This window comes from Pogoniulus pusillus, chromosome 28, assembly GCF_015220805.1.
Source record: "Pogoniulus pusillus isolate bPogPus1 chromosome 28, bPogPus1.pri, whole genome shotgun sequence".
Taxonomy (NCBI): domain Eukaryota; kingdom Metazoa; phylum Chordata; class Aves; order Piciformes; family Lybiidae; genus Pogoniulus; species Pogoniulus pusillus.
In genome coordinates, this window is record NC_087291.1 from 6302787 (window position 1) to 6324791 (window position 22005).

The 22005-nt window shown below is 43.9% G+C and overlaps 1 protein-coding gene across 1 annotated transcript in view; it reads left to right on the forward strand.

Moving 5' to 3' along the window:
- The window catches only part of SCRN1 (secernin 1), a 132520-nt gene extending 110515 nt beyond the window's left edge, over nt 1-22005 (forward strand). Inside the window, exon 9 of the mRNA XM_064167126.1 lies at nt 21994-22005. The gene's annotated coding sequence lies outside the window, so the exon portion shown is untranslated. The remainder of the gene's footprint in view (nt 1-21993) is intronic.

Consider the following 22005-nt stretch of genomic DNA (forward strand, 5'->3'; position numbering starts at 1 on the left):
ATTAATACTGAGAACTCTGACCATTCTCTCCCAACACAGTGCTGCTTCCTAAAGTCAAAACCTTTCTGATTTTTCGCCATACTTTCAGCACATGTAATGCCACTGTGCTGGTTACTATCATCCTTCTCTACATTTGACAGAGTGAATTAGCTGCTTAAAATATATTTCTCCTTTGGTTATTGTCCAGATTAGGAAGCCATGGGTGATGGCATATCAAGTGCCACTTCTGCAGATACACTCATTCCTTTGTTATGCCCTCAGATATGAATGTGGAGGAGACAATATGAGCAACCAGATGGACAAAGATAGTGATTTCTTTTTCAAACAACCTAGCAAGTAAGGTTCTTAATAGCCCACATGTAAGGATTGCACACTCATTTCTCAAAGAGTTTGTTACATAGCCTGAAAGTGGCACTGCCTGTACAGGAACATCAACGAACACTTCAAGATCTCTTAACTAGTTGAACTAGGATGCTTTTCAAATGAAAGATAGGTATAAGTTAGGTACAAAACTGGCAGCCAGTCATAGAAACATAGAATCAACCAGGTTGGAAGAGACTTCCAAGATCATCCACTCCAATCTATCACTCAGCCCTAGTCAATCAACTAGACCATGGCACTAAGTGCCTCATCCAGGCTTTTCCTTCAACACCTTCAGGGATGGCAACTCCAACACCTCCCTGGGCAGCCCATTCCAATGCCAATCACTCTCTCTGACAACAACTTCCTCCTAGCATCCAGCCTAGACCTGCCCTGGCACAACTTGAGACTGTGTCCCTTTGTTCTATTGCTGGTTGTCTGGGATAAGAGACCAACCCCACCTGGCTACAGCCTCCCTTCAGGTAGCTGTAAACAGCAATGAGGTCACACTTGAGCCTCCTCTTCTGCAGGCTGCACACCCCCAGCTCCCTTAGCTTCTCCTCACAGAGCTGTGTTCCAGGCCCCTCACCAGCTTTGTCACCCTTCTCTGGACATCATGCAAGACTCTCCCAGGTTTGAGAATGTTTACCAAAGCGATACCTCAGAGATGAGTTGATTATCATACTGCATCTCTTTGAAAAGGTACTTGTGGATTAAGGATAATTCTGACTGATGTTGAAACATGATTGAAGAAGTCTTTTATATGTAGCTATATTTTTGTTTTCTAACTACTGTTTAAAACCTCCAGTGACAACGAGCTCCAAATTTGGGCAGGATGACACCACAGCCTTGCAGGAAGAAACTTAGATTTAATATAAAGTGACCATTATCTTCCCCCAGCCCAATCAGGAGTTACAAGACATGCCCATTTCCTTCTCACAACAATTAAAAATAGAGGTACGGTTTTCAGGGAGCAAGATAAATAAGTTGAGCCTGAACCCTGCCAACTGCAAACAAAAGCACATGAGCAAAGGTTGACACCACACCCAGCTACCCTTAGCTCTTTTATTTTCATTTAGTCAGCTTAGTAACAGCTCAGCAGCTTGTGATATGGCTTCTTGCAGTTGCAGGGTATGCTGGAGAAGTCCACAAGACCAATTGGACAGGTCTTTGGATCTCCACAGTCTTTCATCTGTTGGTTATCCCAGTGAGATAAGAAAGTAAGTGCCATAATTTTTGGAGTACATAAGGAGTTCAAAGTATGAAACAATAAAACTGCAGTAAGGGAAGAAAAAGCCCTTCACTTAGCTACAAGAGCAGTGGAGCACGGCTCCTCTGCCAGAGAACTGTTTGCCCATATGTACTGTAACACACAACAGTAGTTACTCCTCACAGGCTGACTTGTTCCTTGCTGGCTTTTGGATATCATCAGGAAACTTAACCCTCTGGATGCCACGGAAATCCATAATCTCCCTTATGAGCAATCACTTGGCTTGCCGCCAAGACATTCTTGCCTGTGCTGAGCAAAATGGAGAGGAATTATGACCACAATAAAGTATTCAGCTTACTAATTGCTCTTTAATTGCTGTTCAGCATTTCCAATGCATTAGCTAGCAATGACAGTGTTACATAAACACTTGAAAGCACCATCCGGCTCTCCAGGAGGAAAGGGCAGTGCACCTGAAGGTGTTATGCCTGCATGCTCATGTGTGTGTTGGAAGGCACTAGACATGAAAAGGCTTCTCTTCTCCACTCTGTACAACACAGAGCCATGAAGCATATGGATGTCCCCACCAAAGGAATAGCCACTCAGACCGGGTGATTCTTCCTACTGACTTAATGTCCCCAGAGGATTTGCCATTGGAATGGGCTGCCCCAGGAGGTGGTGGAGTCGCCGTCCCTGAGGTGTTCAAGAAAAGACAGGATGAGGCACTTAGTGCCAAAGTCTAGTTGATTTGACTGTTGATTGGGTGATAGGCTGGACTGGATGATCTTGGAGGTCTCTTCCAACCTGGTTGATTCTATGCTTTTATGATATACACTCCAGTGCCAGCTGTACAAGAGCTCTCTGACAACAGACCTCCATTTTCCAAGTGAAATTCCTAGATTTTTGATTCCTCTCCCATCCAGAAACACTTCTCTCAAAATGTTGTGACTCAGAGGTACCTGGGCAAGCTGGACAGAAGGGCACAGTCCAATGCCATGAGATTTAACAAGTCCAACCTGGTTAATTCTGTGATTAGAAATGCAGTCTGAAAAAAAAGAAAATTAAATGAAAGCAGAGAAAGATAATTTCCTCTTCTTCTGTAAATGGATAGAAGAAGGAAGACAGGCAATACATTTAAACCTGAGGTGATGCAATATTGTTAGCAATATCTGTCAACAAAACCCAGTTCCCTTCAGTTCTTGGAAAATGCTCAGTTTTCCATGAAAAATCCTTCCCATCACTGTACTGCCATGTTCAGGGCTGTCCACATGCACTGGGTAAATCTGGAGTGGTTATGATGTCAGGATGAGTTGAAGTCAGCTGTAAAGGCCGTTTGTGCTTTGGGAATGCATCTGTTGTGCTGGACTGGGGCAAGCTGGTGTAAGCCCTTGCTGCGTACCAGTTGTCACTGGCCCATCCCCATGCACTGCTATTGATGCTCAGGGAGCAACACAGGTAGGGGAAGATGGGGAAACAAACTGTATTAGGACCACAGGGCACCCTGCAGTGTACATCCACAGCCTGGGTACAGTCAGCCTGCTGCAGTGGCTCCTCATAAGCAAAGTGTGATTATAGCTATAGGGACCTGAGACAAAGCTTCAGATGCTTTCAGAGCTCTAGCAGTCCTGAAAGCCTTCTTGGCTTTGCTCACATCAGGATCTTGGACCTGCACCTCCCATGCACCCTGCTCTATATATCTCTTTCTGACACTGGCAGGTGTGTGATTCTTCTTTCATTGTCCTCTGCAGGGTCTAATAGAAAGAGTGAACACCAATCCAGAAATCCCATCAATACTACCCTATCAGCAACAACCAATATGCCTTCCCTGTGAACTCTGTGCACATCAATATTCCTCATCCCTTTCCTTCTGCACTCCTCCATCATCATTTTGCAGCACGGGGGGTGAGCCAGCAGCATGTGGGCACTGCAAAGATATTAAGAAGGGCTATAAGCACACTTTGCAAGAACATAACATCAGCAGATGTCTCAGTGAGATATGGATGACATTTTGGTTAAGACAGCACTAAGGACTTACACATATTCAAATCCATTTTCTGCCATGAGATTCCTGTCTGATTGTGGCCTCATTACTTAATTTGCAAAGTAAGGCATAAAATAATTTCTTTAAGAAGGAATCATTTTATTTCTGCCCCTTTGAGGCAGACACTTTGTCTCTCAGATATAGCTGTGTAGTATTGACTACAAAGAAATGTGGATTTTATTGAGAGTCTCTTGGCATACCTGTAACACATAGTGAAATAATAGTGCAGTAGTTGTGGGAACTGTTCTTAGAAACCCATAGTTTATGTGTCAAGGGATTATTGTGGTTATTGAAGCTGACTTTGTATATACCAGGCATTAGGAGGTTTTCATGAACAATTTCTTGGTTGATCTAGAGCCTCTTTTCTATAAATAATTCTACTGCTGGTTTAAAATTGCAACAATTTAACACAAAAATTACATCTTGTTTATAATCTAGGTTTGATGCCATCCCATGTCAAATCCTGTTATATCTTTATATGCTAGATCAAGAAGCCTGAGATCAAAGTTTTGTCATGCTGTGACTCCTCTGTTAAGCTAAATAGATTGAAATCCTCTTGTCTTACACTATGAGGTATTCTTTCCAGTGCTTTAATCATTCTTGTATGATCTTGTATGATCAGCCTTCTCTCTAATCATTCCCAGATAAATGAACTAGATGTTCTTTATGAAGTGGCTACAGCAGCAGAATGATGGAGGCAATATGCCTACCGCGCTCATCCTTACTATTCTCCTGCTCACATGTCAAGGCTTATAGTAGATATTTTGCCCACTAGGGGCTTGCCTTTCATGGTGTGATGGTTTGGGTGTTCCCTACCCCCTCACCACTGCAAAAATCTCCTGTCTGGAGGCAGGGCACCCCTAATGCTGAAGATGGCATGTGGGGTGTGCACAATGATTGGTGTTGTTGTGAGAGAAATTGCAATTGTTAGAATAATTGCAGTTGCTCTGGGGAGCTGAAGAAATGACAGCTACTTTCCTGGCATTGCTGCCTCTGCTTCTGCCACTCTGCAGTTCCCTGACTCTCTTTGAAAGAGCTGAAGTAGGTTGACCATCCCATTTGTTCCTGTTCTCACCATATTGGTCACGCAGAGTTACCCACAGTGACGCACGTGATTGCTGCTGTCTGGGTGGAATTTGTCTCCTCCTGGGCTGGAATTGCCTTGCAGGAGGCAGGCGTCTGTTCCTGACTGCAGAAACATTCACCCATTCAGATGATGCAGGAATGGTATCCCTTACCAGATTGGAAATGGAGGTTTTAAGATCCTCCTTTAATCTCTGTGGTCATAGTGTTTATGGCAGAGACTAGGGCAGACTGTGACAAGCTGTCTTCTATCCGCCTGAGCTGGTCAGTGAATTCACCAACAGTGATGGACCTTCCATTATCACTCCTTGATAGAAACCAGCTAGCCAAGATGTTAGCATAGGATGAAGGAGCAAGCTTGATAAGCTTCTTCATGAGACCTGTCCCAAGAGGAATGTCATCAGGCTCATGAGTGCCATGATCTCCATAAAGCACTTCCTTCACAGTAAACTCCTTCAGAAGCTTAATTCCCTGCTCAATGGTGTTCCACTTCTTGGCTGCCCATGGTTGCCCTACAATCTCTGTAAGAATCAATTTTTCATACTACATATTGCTTGATGTGACCAGAAGACCCAGACTGGTCTCTCTCCATGAAGTGTCTGCTTTTACCCACTAGCTCCAGTCTGCTTTCAGTTATTATTAATACTGAGAATTACTTTTTTATTCCATGTCACTGCTGAAAAAAATTAAATGACATGAAAATAAGAGCCAGTTCATGTGAGATTTTACTGGCAACACAACCATGCTAATTTCCCACTGACAGTGAGATTTCATATCTGTCAAGTTGTAGCTATTAAAAATATGTATGATATTATCTTCTATTCTTTTGACCTAACAAAAAGTAGTCTCTTTCCATGAATATTGCTGTGCATAAGAGCTTCTGTATGTTATAGGCTGTACTTTATAATCAAGGCATTTAACTATATAATTTTTTTACCCCTGCAGTTTCTCCATCCAGCATTTAAAACTAAAATCTAAACACCTTTGGAAGGGAGAGAACAGTCCTAGTGTCTTATCTTTGTTGCCCTGTATAGAGACAGAGGGGAGTGAGGCAGGTTTATAGCCTAGCAAGCACCAGGACTGTGTCTAAATCTTTCTGTTTAGAATGAAAGCTAGGACAACTCAGCATGAACAACACAAAAGTAGCTGGAAGCGGGCCCTTCTTGCAGAGGCTGTGCTCCCTAAGGAGCACCCATCCATGCCTAAATCTCCCTGCTTCAGGGACAAGCTCGTCTGCTGTCTCACTTCTCTGACAGTTTTGGCTTGCTCTTGGACTGGCACTAGTACTGCAACTAACTCCTCTCCTTCATTCTTGGACTGGCACTAGTACTGCAACTAACTCCTCTCCTTCATTCTTGGACTGGCACTAGTACTGCAACTAACTCCTCTCCTTCATTCTTGGACTGGCACTAGTACTGCAACTAACTCCTCTCCTTCATCCTTGGACTGGCACTAGTACTGCAACTAACTCCTCTCCTTCATTCTTGGACTGGCACTAGTACTGCAACTAACTCCTCTCCTTCATTCTTGGACTGGCACTAGTACTGCAACTAACTCCTCTCCTTCATCCTTGGACTGGCACTAGTACTGCAACTAACTCCTCTCCTTCATTCTTGGACTGGCACTAGTACTGCAAATAACTCCTCTCCTTCATTCTTGGACTGGCACTAGTACTGCAACTAACTCCTCTCCTTCATTCTTGGACTGGCACTAGTACTGCAACTAACTCCTCTCTTTCATTCTTGGACTGGCACTAGTCCTGCAGCTAACTCCTCTCCTTCATCCTTGGACTGGCACTTAATACTGCAACTCCTCTCCTTCATTTTTTGAAGTCTTACTTGCAAGTGCAGGTATTTTGGTATTTGAACAGGATTACCCAGACAATTTTGTGACCTGCTCTCTGCTCTCCTTTTCCCACTAAGAAGTGAGAAGTCTGTGAAACCAGTTTACATGTAAGCAGTGAGAGCCTCTCCTCTTCTTGTTATGAGGAGACCCCAGCCACATTAGGTGACCAGACAAACCTGCTGAACTGAGTGAGTGGCCAGCAAATGGCAGTTCTTGCTCCACACTCTCAACCTTCTCAGCCAAAGCCTTTTGCTGCTATTTCATAATTGAAATTTTATTGCCAGTTGCTAATCTGAGTTGGCAGATTCACTGCTCCAAGGCTATGCTCGCTGCTGACAGATGTGACTGTGAATGTTTGCTGTCTCTTTGGATTTGTGCAGCTCCAGGGTGGGCACTGTGTTGTCTGCTGAGCGTAGGCATTCCCTCGTGGTCATTCACATCTCTTATAGCATTCTCTAGCTGCAGACCAAACTATCCAAAAAGCATTTTCATTTGGTTAGAAAATCATTAGCTTCAGCTCAGACTCTAAAAGGTAAATGCTTGTGGGCACACTATGAGAAGTGTTGAAGCACACACACTGGCTTGAAATTTGGAATCCTCCCATTCTGGTTTGCTCTGGACCCTGGAAACACTTGTGCTCTCTGCTTCTCATGGAGCTTTTATCTACTGCTTTTTTATCAGAGCTAGCAATTCCTTTTAGCTTGCACTTTGCTGGAGTCATTTATGGCTTCAGCTTCCCCAAGGCCAGATGGCTGCACTCCTCAGAGTAATTCTGGAAAAGGCTGAGTTTGGCATCTACAACCCCTTACAAATCTTACTGCTGAGAAAGCTCCACCATAATTCTCAGTGAAGGGCTTTTCTTTATATTACTCTACCTTTCCCAGGTATTACAAAGGTGGCTATGGTCTTTGCTGGTGTCAAAATTATCCTAGGTCCATACAGTGATTCAATCATTCAGCATGTTTCCCAGGACTAAAAAAAAATCATTCTCAGCAAGATCAGATTAGAATAAGTTTTGTTTCCTCAGTGGGACTGCTCCTCCTATGTCCATAAAACAGCAGAGACAGACAGCCATTATTTCTCCCTTTTACAACCAATTGCTTGGAAGGTTGGAAAGAATCCAAAGAGGTAGCTGGCTCCAGCCTCCTGCCCCAAGGCAGTGTCAGCCATATTTCAGAGAGGCTCTTATTTTAAAGCCATGTATGGCAAAGGCTAAGACTTCCAAGCTTTGCTCTATCAAATGTCAAATCTGGGCTTTCTTTCTATAGTCAAGACACATTACTCCCTGCATTAGCTACCAAGGACACAGCAAGCAGATTCTTCTGGGCTTTTTTGCAGCAATGTTATAGGTGTTTTGAGACCATTATGTTTCCTGCTCTTTCTTTTCATATCTAGATTAAAACCCTCTAATTTCTTCAGTCTCTCCTCATATATCATTGTGACGGTTTGGGTGTTACCTGCACCCCCACACACTTAAGAAAATCACCCAGACTAGACTCAGCCACTCTGGAAGAATTGAATGAAGCTTTATATTTACAGCTTAGCACAATATATAAGCAGGTATTTACAATATCTACAGCTATAGACAGAAATAGACCAGTTAAAAAGTAATACAGAAACACAACAGCCCTCCCAGAAATCAGAGTCCCCAGGAGGGGCTCTCAATCACCCTTCCACCTTCTCCCCACCCCTCTACCTTACCCTAGACTTTGCCTTATGCCCAAGGTGAATTTGGAGGGTCAGCCAGTGGGGTTAGGAAGCAGAAGGATTAATCACACAGACGGCAGGTTAGGTTGGAGAGAGGAGTTCTTGCAGCCCCAGACAGAGAGCAACTTTGTTATCCGTGTTTGTGTCCTTGTTCTTATCCATCTCAGCAAGCCTGTAAGTGCAGTAGACATCACCACTGTTTCCTTTTCACAGCCTATAACCTAATTCCTCTCACTAAAATATCCCAGCGAGGCTCAAACTAGCTCAAACATGCTTCTTAGGCTTCTGTTCATGCATATTAAGTACCCCCAGTAGCCTCTCTTCACTTACTTTCCCTCTTTCTAAATGCTTGAAGGATTCAAACCTGGATGCATGCTCCAACTGCAATGTCATTAATGCTGAACAGACTTGAAGCATTGCTTCCAAAGCCACACTACTCTTGATTTAGCATCTTTTCTGCAACAGTTTAATAGCCTTGTTGGTGGGTGAAAAACAAGACACAGTATTTAAGAGACTCCAAGGATGCCATTCCTGGTCACAAAATGCAACTTCAGGAGGAAAAGAACTCAAAGACCTGGACACATAAGATTTAATCATTAATTTTCTACAAGGTTTTTTTGTGGCTGTTGCTGCTGTTTTGCTTTCAAAGAGACTTCCTGCTCTTTCTGCAATAAACTGGAGAGCAGCACATCAAATGCATTGTCAGTAAAATTACAGGGTTCTTATGTTCATTAGGGATGTAAATTCTTTGGTAAATTACTGCTATTCCTCACTTTCATTGAGCTACTTCTGTGATGCAGTTCATCCAGGCTGGAGCAATGCTGCCCTAGCTGTTCTGCTACCACAGCCTGTCATTTTGTATGCAGGCTTTGCACTGCTTTCCTGGTTGAGTTCCATACTAAAGTCCTTCCTAGCAGGCATACTCCCATGGTTCTCCATAGTAATTTTCTTCTAAATCAATGACTATCCTCCTCCCTGTCTTCCTTAAAATCAGCAGACTGCTTTGTCTGAGGTCAGCTGGAGGTGTTAGGAGCCTAGCATGGAAATTTCCAGAATGGCTAGGGGAATTTCCTGCTCCTTTTCCTACCAGCAGGCAGCAGATGTTGTATTTATAACACCTATTGAAAAATTAAAGAAAAATACATAAGAATTCTACAAACCTCAGTTATGAACCTGTCTACAACTACCTGAAAGGAGGTTGTAGCCAGGTGGGGTTGGGCTCTTCTCCCAGCAACAGAACAAGGGGACACAGTCTCAAGTTGTGCCGGGGGGAGGTCTAGGCTGGATGTTAGGAGGAAGTTGTTGGCAGAGAGAGTGATTGGCATTGGAATGGGCTGCCCAGGGAGGTGGTGGAGTCACTGTCCCTGGAGATGTTCAAGAAAAAGTGTGAATGAGGCACTTAGTGCCATGGTCTAGTTGATTGGCTAGGTGCGGGTGCTAGGTTGGACTGGATGATCTTGGAGGTCTCTTCCAAGCTGGTTGATTCTATGATTCTATGATGATTCTATGAAGCACCCCTTGACCTCTCAATTATGTAAAAGGTTTCAGCATAATTTTTAATCCTACAGGGTTCTGTTTGCAACTGCCTGAAAATTACTGATTTCTGAATTCTTTTTACACTTGCACGAGTGATTCCATGTTGCATACTACAGAGTCTAAAGCAGTCACACCACCATAAGAAAAGGATTTGAAAGAGGGCTAGGTTCACACTTTATTCTACCTCACTCTGAAAATTGCTTCTTTTTTCAGTTGGTTTTCTTCACTGAAGAAAAAAAAAATGGAGAGGGACTATTTAGGCTATCAGGGAGTGACAGGACCAGGGGGAAAGGAGCAAAGCTGGAGGTGGGTAAGTTCAGACTGGAGGTGAGGAGGAAGTTGTTCAGCATGAGAGTGGTGAGAGGCTGGAATGGGTTGCCCAGGGAGGTGGTTGAAGCCTCATCCCTGGAGGTGTTTAAGGCCAGGCTGGATGAGGCTGAGGCCAGCCTGGTCTACAGTAGGGTGTCCCTGGGTATGGCAGGGGGCTTGGAACTAGATGATCCTTGTGGTCCCTTCCAACCCTGACTGATTCTATGATTCTATGATTCCAAGTGTTCTTCATTTTAAATAGAAGACACTGCAACATATCCAGGTGCTCTGTGGAGAATACTCCACAAAAGCACTAAGGTGTTTAAACAGATAGCAGAGCATGAGCTGGTCACTAGCTGATGCAGGAACCATTCAGGAGTTGGGTGCTCAACTCGAAAAGAAATGTAAAGGAACTGAGTTTTCAAGGAGGAGCTTAGATTTTCCTGAAAATCCAGACTGCTAAAAGAGAGGCAGAATTTAGCATTTTAGCCAGTGCTGTGCATGGCAATGTTAAGTTACAGGATTGTTTCCAGCTCTTTAAAATATCCCGGCCACATTTCCCACCCCGTTTGCAAAACCTGACAGATTGCAAGTGAAGTTAAATGGCTCAATAGGACTAACCTCACCACTGTTCTCCTCCAGCTTTCCCTCCTTGCCCTTCCTTTACATCCACAAAGGCACAGAAAGTTTGGTCATGTTTTCATGGCTTGCTTTTTTTTGTTTAAAGTGGAATGATTCATTATTTCTAACCCCGAAGCCTGTTTGCTAAAACATCTCCAATTACTGATCCTTCAGATAAAGTAGTTAATAGCAAAGGGCAGCAGCAGACACCAGCTTTGCCCTGTCTGAATTGCCAGCTTTCAGCTTCCTCCAAATTACTGCTGTCTCTCCCTCCTTTCAAAAGAGGGTATGGAGGTCGATCAGTGAATAATGGCTTTGCAATTGCAAGTATGCAGAATTAACCCACAAGGAATATTCCAGAGAAAGGAGTGATTTCCAAACTACTGCTTGTGATTTCAGCAAGTGGCACTGCTGTGAGTCACCAGCTTGCTGGAAATTCAATAGCAGAAGTGGAATTTGCCAACAAAAACAAGATTGTGAAGAATGAGGTTCAGTTAAACTCACCCACGACTGAAAAAAAAAGGTGTGGTGTGGTTTTTCCATCAAAATACAGTTTTCTGCTGGAGCACCAGATAGCCCTTTAATAAACATTTGGTCTTTCCTTAATTCAAAATGCAACATATTGTTCATGAAAGACAGGTTTTGCTCGACCAACCTGATCTATGACCAGTGGACTTGCTTAGTGGATGAGGGAAAGCCTGTAGATGTCTACTTGAATTTAGTAAAGCCTTTGATGCTGTCTCTCACTGCGTTCTGCTAGGCAAGCTGTGAGCCTGTGGCTTAGACAGCTGTACTCTTAGCTGGGGTAGAAACTGCCTGGATGGCTGAGCCCAGAGAGTTGCAGCAAACAGAGTTAAATCCAGTTGGTGGCCCAGCCACAAGTGGTATTCCAGTTTTGGAGTAACTCTTGTTTGATATCTTTATCAGTGATCTGGAAGTGGGAATGGAGTGCACCCTTGGACAACACTGAATTGAGTGGAAGTGTTGATCTGTTTGAAGGTAGAAAGGTTCTGCAGAGGGATCTAGATAGGCTGGATGGGCTGGCATCAATTGCATGGGCTTTAACAAGGTAAAATGTTGCATCCTGCACTAAGGTCAAAACATCCACAGGCTGGGAGCAGAGTGGTTGGAAAGCTACCCAGGAGAAAAGGATCTGGGGGTGCCAATGGACATCTGGCTGGACATTAGTCAGCAATGTGCTTAGGTGGCCAAGGAGGCCAATGGCCTGTATCAAAAACAGTGTGTCTAGCAGGAGTAGGGAAGTGATTGTACTCAGTACTCAGCACTGGTGAGGTCACAGCTTGAGTACTGGGTTCAGTTCTGAGTGCCACAGCGCAAGAGAGACATTGAGATCCTGAAGCATGTCCAGAGAAGGACAACAAATCTGGTGAGGAGTCTGGAGAACAAGTCTTATGAGGAGCAGCTGAGGGAGCTGAGTCTAGTCTGGAGAAAGCTTATTGCTCTCTTCAATTGCCTGTAAGGAGGTAGTAGTGAGGTGAATGTGGGTCTCTTCTTCCAAGTAACTGGTGGTAGGATGAGAGGAAATGACCTGAAGTTGTGTCAGGGGAGGTTTAGATGTGATACTAGGAAAAATTCCTTTACTATAAGAGTGATCAGTTATTGGAACAGGTTGCCCAGGGGAGCAGTGGAATCACCATCCATGGAGGTTGTACTGGTTTGAGGCTGAAATATTTTAATGGGCAAAAGTAGATCATTGGTTGTGAAAAGAAAATAATGATGAAGTCTATATCATAGAATCATAGAATAGAATCAACCAGATTGGAAGAGACCTCCAAGCTTATCCACTCCAATCTATCACCCAGCCCTGTCCAGTCAACTAGACCATGGCACTAAGTGCCTCAGCCAGGCTTTTCTTGAACACCTCCAGGGACGGCAACTCCACCACCTCCCTGGGCAGCCCATTCCAATGCCAATCACTCTCTCTGCCAGCATTCAGCCTAGACCTCCCCTGGCACAACTTGAGACTGTGTCCCCTTGTTCTGAAAGCTGAAATATCAACAATTTGTCCCAGCTATTCCAACTTTAATGATTATATGATATTAAAATGATGTAAAAATATACTACAGTGGAGACATGGATATAAGAGAAAGCTGTCTTCACAAAATTCACTTCTTTTTTTTGGTGTGTGTTGCCAGGGGGAATTCCTTAAACTACATGAATTTTCTGCAGTGAAGTCCTCTCTGAAAAAGAGGTTACTCTAATGTCTGTCTTCTTCACAGCCCCTAGCTAACTGAGCCCTTTGGGCAATGAACTACATGAATGGGAAAACGTAAATGAAATGTAAACCACTGTTTAGTCTGCATCTCTATAGCCATGAGGAAAAAACAATCCTCTGCCCTCTATAACATATGGGTACAGAATATTAATTCAGGTTTGCAGTATTTTGTGAACTCTCAGTTCTTCAGAATCATGTTTCATTGTCAGAGATCCACCTGAATCTGTGAACTCTGATGCCCCTTAGCCCTGCCGTTTAGGTCTAACCGAGCGGCTGGCGGCAGGACCTTGATTTCAGAGCAACCATTTGACTTCAACAGAGGAATAACCTTTTGAACCACCATAAGTTCTGGCGCCAAGATTCTGCCATGACCTGTGTTATGAAAATAACATAATCTGTGGCAATAGAACAGTACTGAGTTAGTTCCAACAGTCTGATAGAGCACAGATAACGAGCACATCATGCCAGTTTATAATAGCTCCCTGCAACAGACTCGTAAGAGAACAGTAGATTGCTTGTATGCAGTTTATGAGACTCTCATAAGATAGTGTCTATCTTCTCCAGCACTATCTGATGCATAAACTTAATTTGAGTGTATTTGCCTGTCAGAGAAATAGATTTATGGTTCCCAGGCACAGTCATGCTGGATGTGAGCAAAGGTCTGTGCAGGCCAGTAGCCAACTTCTGCATCTGTCAGTAAGAGAGTGTAAGAATGAAGTGAATGCAAAATTACACCTCCTGCAATGTATTTTCACATACTGTGACAGCCTACCTGAGGCAGACTTAATCCATATCTTTGTATTGAATAATTTTTGATAGATTTTTTTTCATCTGCACATTTATTCATAACAGTTTTTTCAACCTACTTGTGCTTGTTGTCTCCACAACACCTTATGGTGAAGAGTTCCACAGTTGAATGTATTGGCTGTGAAGAACATTTTCTGATTGCTTTGAACTAGTTTATCAAACTTCTGCATAGAGGGAGAAAATACTGATATTCCCTGCCCACCTTTCTTTGCTGTTTATGATTTTATATAGCTATGCTATGCCTTGTCTCTACTGCACTCTTTTTCCAAGCAAATCTGTCTAATCTCATTTTGAACAAAACCCTTTCTGAATCTATAATCAGCTTTTCATCTTTCTCTCTACCTTTTCTAGCCCTACAATATTTTCCCTGAAATAAGCAACAGAACTTCCTCTAACAGGCAAACTGTGGTCATGCCATGACATTGAAGATTTCCATTCCACTCTCTGTTTCTCTACTGATAAATATCTACATTTTATTTACCTTTCTGGTGGAGTCACTGTCCCTGGAGGTGTTCAAAAATAGACTGGATGGGGCACTTAGTGCCATGGTCTGGTTGATTGGATATGGCTGGATGGTAGGTTGGACTGGAAGAGCTTGGCAATCTCTTCCAACCTGGTGGATTCTATGATACTCATTCAGCATTCCTGGTGAAATAGTCAACACAGCAGTTTCATACCTTTTACTAAAGAGTAATAACTTCTGTAGATTTTACCAGTGTAAGGATTCTTTTCCTTGTAATGGTTCTAAGTTTCATCAGCCACTTTAATTGACAAGTCTTGACTCTTCTGAATAATCTCTCACCTCACTCTCTGCTGCCTTTTCACTGTAGCTGCTTCCTGTATTCAGAGAATAGATTATTTATTACCTTTTGGATGTTTATTCTTTTAAACTACTATTGAGTCATGATAGGACCATTTCTCTCATCCAGCTTAATAAATTATTTCCTGTGTAATGAGGGAATTTACTCTGTTCAGGTCAGGCTGCTGCTTGGAGGTATCGAAGAAAAGCCTGGATGAGGCACTTAGTGCCATGGTCTAGTTGATTGGACAGGGCTGGGTGCTAGGTTGGACTGGATGGTCTTGGAGGTGTCTTCCAACCTGGTTGATTCTATGATTCTATGTATCATTTTCAAATACATAGAGTGCTTGCTACAAACTCCACTTAAAGCATTGGTTTGGCCACACAGTCCTGTGGTTCAGTGGTGCCATAGTCTGAAAAACACAGTAAAACTCTCAGCATATACACACACACAGAGCAATACTGATTTGCTTTCCAGAAGCAGCAAGGAGTCTGCATTTTTCTGCATATAAAACATGGTGAATAAAAGCAGAAAACCCTCAGTTGTTCCACTGTGGCTGAAGCCAGTAGGAACTGTTGGTATACTCCACTGAATATCAGGTATCGACAGGACAATAAGAAAGCTTTTCTGTCCTTAGCAGCTTCTCTCAATTGGAAAATTAAATGTCCTTTCATCTGCCAGCCATGGATCAGGATCATCTTCACTATATTACTACTTAAAATGCCAATATAGGATTTGCTAACAGGCATTGAGTCATGCTCATAAGGCAAACAACAATAAAACAGAATGAGTGTCAACCCTGCCCCCAGTTCATTACTGAGCTGTTCTCTCCAACTGCACCAAGTCAGACTGCTTGTCCATCAAAGAGCATACAACATGAATAAATATTTACATCCAAACCTGGTTTATAATGGATATCATTCATGAAGGCATACTTTGTTCCTTTCTGGTAGGTTACCCTGCTGCATTTGCAACCAACATGGAGCATGTTATGTCCTCTTGCTCAGCTGCTGATCTTCCAAGTCCTTCAACCTTTCAACCCTGACAAAATTTACAGCTCAATCCAGATGTATTTTCAGCACTCTTAGCAAATGCATGAAGAATGGGGGAGAGATGAACCTTTCACTGCAGACTTCTGGCTCCCCTTTCTCTGGACCTTCTCAGAAGCAAACTGTTGATTACATATCGGTCTTGTGTGGTACGGCATCACTTTCTGTGGAGCTGGCAGTGCAGGAGACATCTATGGATCAGGTTTTCTAAGCCAGCAAAAAGCAGAGTCATGTCCTCTCACACAGGAAGATGGAAAATTAAAAAGGATAAAGTTCAGAATTGGGACTGCTTGAAAGTGAAGGACCTTTCACCTATGCATTAGCAGCTACATAGAGCTGAGCAGAGGACAGCAGCAACCACGTGATGCAAATGAAGTTACTAGGAAAGGGGACAAGAGCAGAGATTAAAAACTAGTTTGCTGCCCACTGAGAATGCTCCAGGCCCAAGACAAAACAAAGCTGATACACTGACCTAGAGAGAGGCCTTTGTACTCTTTCTTAAAGCTCTCCTTTAGCCACTTACGGCGGAGTAAATCATTCATCCTTGGCATTGCCTTGAGACCCCAGACATACTTTTACACAAGTATTAAGAACATCAGATCAACTTTCCTTTCCTAAAGGGGCTAATAAAATGATAGGCCCAGCTTACTCCTGATTTACTTACGCACAGTACTCTTAGATTTAAGCTAAATTGAGCTGTGCCTACAGTGTATTATTAGTGTTGGGTAGGAAACAGCTTTAGAAGATATGTGAAAGCTGTGTCCATAGATGGATCAAGAAGAAGGTTGTAGCCAGGTAGGGTTGGTCTCTTCTCCCAGGCAACCAGCAACAGAACAAGGGGACACAGCCTCAAGTTGTGCCAGGGCAGGTCTAGGCTGGATGTTAGGAGGAAGTTCTTCCCAGAGAGAGTGATTGGCATTGGAATGGGCTGCCCAGGGAGGTGGTGGAGTTGCCATCCCAGGAGGTGTTGAAGCAAAGCTTGGCTGAGGCACTTAGTGCCATGGTCTAGTTGACTGGATAGGGCTGGGTGCTAGGTTGGAGTGGATGATCTTGGAGGTCTCTTCCAACGTGGTTTGATTCTATGATACTATGATTCTATGAAGGTCTGCAAACACAAAAATTAACCTTTACACCCCTGTTTTGAATGAATAGAACTTTAGAATATTTATGTTTAGTGTAATTAAAAACCTGATTAAAACCTCTTGGGAACCCATTGTTGTATTTTCCCTTGATGTATCAACCTGCAATTTCAGCAGGCCTCTCAGGATCTTGGAGGGCAAAGTGAGTGTTAAGTCTGACACATCAAAGAGCAAAAGTTCAAGTGCTATGGAAAGCCTAAATCCTCCAGACAGGATCATTCCTGACAGAGAATAGGAATCAATTAACAGCAGCTGTTGTCAGCACCCATCTAATAGAGCTTGCAAACTGCATGTTTTCAAACTGATAAGATGGTGAGAAAAAAAACTTGTGTGAGCAGTAGGTTGAGACTGGGATTTACAATTAATGCAAATTAAAATCTCAGTAATTACAAAAAAAAGGGAGACTTTTGTACAGAGCAGTCAGTTTTCAACTCCCTTGCCTGCCAATTGCAGCAGCCCCTGTTCCAGAGGAACTTGTAGTTCCTTTACAACAAACATGGGTTTTTTTCTCTTTGAACAAATACTGAAGTACCTATCACAAAAAGAAATACTCAAAATTGCTTTTCCTGGGGCTTGCAACAGTGATGTAAAAAGAAATCCTGCCTCTGGGAGACTCAGGCTGTTGCTGAAGGACATCAATTTTAAGAAGCTACTATATGCTAGCTTAAGAAAGAATCAATGTAAAGCTGTTTTATGTATACACAGAAGGGCTGAACAATACTCAGCCTAACATACCTGGAGGATAGGTAAAATTCCTGCTCTTCCAGATTAAACATTCACAAGGTCAGTCTAGATCATATTAAAGTTGCAAACCTCAGCCTTACATACCTGAAGGATAGGTAAAATTCCTGCTCTTCCAGAATAAACTTTCACAAGGGCAGCCTAGATCATGTTAAAGTTGAAATACTCAACCTTACATACCTGAAGGATAGGTAAAATTCCTGCTCTTGCAGATAAAATTTTACAAGGGCAGTCTAGATAATAGAATCATAGAATCAACCAGGTTGGAAGAGACCTCCAAGATCACCCACTCCAACCTATTGCCCAGCCCTAGCCAGTCAGCTAGACCATGGCACTAAATGCTTCATCCACACTTTTTCTTGAACATCTCCAGTCACAGTGACTCCACCACCTCCCTGGGCAGCCCATTCCAATGCCAATCACTCTCTCTGACAACAACTTCCTCCTAACATCCAGCCTAGACCTCCCCCAGCACAACTTGAGACTGTGTCCCCTTGTTCTGTTGTTGGCTGCCTGGCAGAAGAGACCAAGCTCACCTGGCTACAATGTCTCTTCAGGTAGTTGTAGACAGCAATGAGGTCACCCCTGAGCCTCCTCTCTCCAGCCTAACATATGTGAAGGTTAGGTACAATTCTTGCTCCTGCAGATTAAACTTTCACAAGGGCAGTCTAGATCATGTTTATGTTGCAGTACTCAGCCTAACATACCTGAAGTATCAGCAAAATACTTGCTCTTGCAGATTTACAAGGGCAGTGTAGATCATGTTAAGGTTATGCCATAAGTGGTATGAAAATAATTCCCTTAGTAGGTAAGCTTAGAATTTGGAGAGTCCCTAGAAAGATCGTGGAGTGTAGAATCTGTTATTTACCACTGAAGGAAAGTCCCTGGAGCTAAAGGACTCGGAGTGTCTCCCTTGAGAAGGAGTCTGAGGATGTGAGCTCCTCCCAAAGGATGTAGGTGAGAAGCTTCTCCCACCAGCCCCTCCCTAGAGCAGTTGTCTGTTGCAGTGTAATTGTGAATATGTTATTGTTTGAACATTGGACAGTTTAGCTGCTATAAACCCCAACATGCCACTGTACCCTGCATGAACCTGGAGCTGTATTGTTTGTTTGTTCATTTTCTGTTATTAAATACTGACTATGGCAAGGCATTTTAGACATATTTCATGGTCTGGTGCAGGCATAGGAAGTCCTGCCAAGTACTCATTCACCTAGGAGCAGAAAGACACCCCTTTTGTTCAAGCAGCTCCCATGCAGAGGGATTCAGATGCATTTATCAAACATTGTCTGCCTAGGATGTGCAAAGGTACAGTCAGATAAAATACAGCAAAGAAACAGCTAATTGTAGGAGCAGCAAAAGGTGCCTGCTACATCTGCAGCACTGAGAAATCAGCAGTGGCAGAAGCAGACCTTACTGTTCTTCTGTGTAAAGGGTCTTTGCCCAGGTGCACGACTTCTGGCCTGCTAGCAAAGCCCAAGGTCACTGTGAAGCTTTGGTTTTGGACCCTGTTTTAGGATGGAACTCTCTGAATCTCAGGTGCTGGGCTCAGGTGGCGCTCCTGGGGGACAGGCATAATTTTTTTGTGCTCTCTCTTTGTGCTGGGACATGATTTCACCAAGGCAAAATCCAAAGCTCAGGATCTTCTCAAGCACAAGTGCTAGCACCATTTCTTCCACAGACCTTCACAGGGCTTGCTTTTATTCTTTTTATTACAAGAGAGACAGATTTTTACCAGATCAGACCGAATGTCTGTTTGGTGCAGTACCCTCTGAAAGTGATTGATAGCAAATATTCCCTTCCCTTATCTCCTGAAAAGAATGAACACAGGATAACAACTCTGCAATGCTTTCTCACTTTCCTTCTTCTGATGAGATCAAAGCTTTTCTGTTTGAGAAATTCCCATCATGAGGTTATAACCCCAGCTTCGTGTTAATAGCTCTCCACAGACTCTTCTTACTGGAATTTACCTAATACTTTTTGAGCCCCACCAACAGTCCCAGATACCTAGTCTGACATTTAAAGCACTTACTGAGGAAGGTGGCTACCTCAACTGTGTTTCCTTGATGCCTGAGGGGACTCAAACCTACTTCTGTCAGGAGAATTACCTGAGGCTACAAATGCTCCTCATCTGTTGGCTAGGCAGGTTTCTCTGACTGCCTGATAGAGCAGGGTATCTTCACCCTCAGGCAGATTTTTAATAGCCTCTGGGCAGATTAACAGCTGAAAGTAAGCAGCTGCCCACAACAGAGAGCAAGCCCAGTGAGCACATAGCACAAGCACGACTGACCAAAATGGTCACAGTGATGGTATCTTGACAGAATAAAATAGGACTGTCAATGTGCCTTTCTTAAGCCAGTTAGGTGAGTGCAAAGTCTGCATGTTTCCTACATGTTGGGATCTGATCCGTTAGCAAGGATAACAAGTTTCAGGTTGAAGGTCCCTCACTGGATGCACTGCTTCTTACCAGAGCAAAAAGGCACCTAGACTGGTCTCCCTTAGTCAGCTGCACCTCCAGATAAGATCCTGCAACTCATTCATAGGCATTTCATGGGTGTGTTCTAAACAGATATGGACTTTAGGTTAGGCAGGGGGATCCTTCCCCATAAATTTAGCTTTATTTTACCAAGTAAATATGGCTTCTCTCCAAGTTTGTTCTTTAGTCAAGTCCTCAGTGAATCACACAAACCTGGAAACCTATCCAAATGATAATATTACTACTCTGCTTCAAGTCAGATGTAGGCAGGTGGGGGGACTGTGATGGCAAGAGGCAGCAGCAACACAGCTCCAAGTCATGGTTAAAGCCCATCCAGCTGGCACTAAACACCATGAGGCCACTGGCTGGTTCCTACCTACTCTGGTGGGATGGGGAGGAGAAAACACAACAAAAGCCTAGAGGGTTGTGACAAAGGACATGGGAGGCTCACTCATCAGTTATGGCCATGGGCAAAAGACAGACCTGGGGAAACAAAGCACACTTAATTTAAACAAAATTACCAAGTTTACCAATCGAATGAGAGTAGGGCAGGGATAAGTACAACTGGATCTCAAAAGCACCTCCCCCCCACTCCTCCATTCTTCCAGGGCCCAACTCTGCTCCTGATTCTGTACTCTCTCCCACAGCAGCACAAGGGGATGAGAGTTGTGGCCAGTCCTAGTCCACCCTGTGCTGTTTCCTCACAGCCCTCTCTTGCTGCAATGTAGCATTCTTCCCATAGGAGTCAGTAATCTGTGAACTTCTCATGCCAATGTTCTCCCTTCTGAGGGCTGCAGTCCTCAGTTAAGGACTTCTCCAGCACAGGCCAGTGCCATTCTGGGGTGCACTAGAAGCGGTTTTGGTCAGTAGGTGGAAAGGGGCTCTCCTCCCCCTCTATTCTGCCCTGGTGAGGCTGCATCTGAAATACTGTGTTCAATTCAGGGCCACTCAGTTCAAGAAGAACAGGGAACTGCTTGAAAGAGTCCAGCACAAGAGTGGAACATCTCCCTTACAAGGAGAGGCTGAGGGAGCTGGGGCTCTTTAGTTTGCAGAAGAGGAGACTGAGAGGTGACCTCATTTATGTTTATAAACATGTGCAGGGTGAGTGCCAGGAGGCTGGAGCCAGGCTCTGCTGGGTGATGCCCAGTGACAGGATCAGGGGCAATGGGTGGAAGCTGAGGCACAGGAGGGTCCATTTAAACATGAGGAAATTTTCTTTCCTATGAGGGTGACAGAACACGGGATCAGGCTGCCCAAGGGGTTGTGTAGTCTCCCTTTCTGGAGATGAATATTCAAGACCTGCCTGCATGCATCCCTGTGTGATATAGTATGGGAGATCCTCCTCTGGCAGGCGGGCTGGACTGGATGAGCTTCCAAGGTTCCTTCCAACACCTAACATTCTGTGACTGTGCCTCTGTGATTCTCACAGTCATGGCCTTCTTTGGGAGCACTCCACAGCAGTGTCATGTCCTCCACAAGCTGCAAATGAGATTTTGCTCCACTGTTGATCTCCAAGTGCTACAAGGGCTCAACCTTCCATCTCACTGTGAGCTGCAGTGAAATAGCTGCTCTGTCATGCTTCCCACGCCTCCTCTTCCTCAAATACTTTGGCATCCCCATGGTTTTTTCTCTTACATCCCATTCCTCTTCCAAAAAAACCCAAAAATACCTCCCAGAACAAAAGAACTCATCCAACAGGTTTTTCCCCTCCTAAATATGTTATCACACATGGGCTGATTGGCTCAGCTTGGCCAGTGGCAGGTCTGACTTGGAGCTGGGGGAGCTTCTTGATGCTTCTTACAAGGAAGCATGCCAGTAGCCCACTCCCCCATTATCAAAACCCTGCCAGACTCAAACTCAGCCCAAGCTGAAGTACAAATAGCTTTGATCTGTCAAAGAAGAATAATTAAGGCATCCCCCTCCAGTATCTCTGTGGAGTTGACTCCTTCAGTAGTTCAGCTGTTTGAGCAAGCCTTGCCTCCTCTTGAGGGTTTCCAAGGTGCTCTAGGAGAAGCGTGCTGGACTCGGAGCCTTTTCAGCTACAGTGGCAC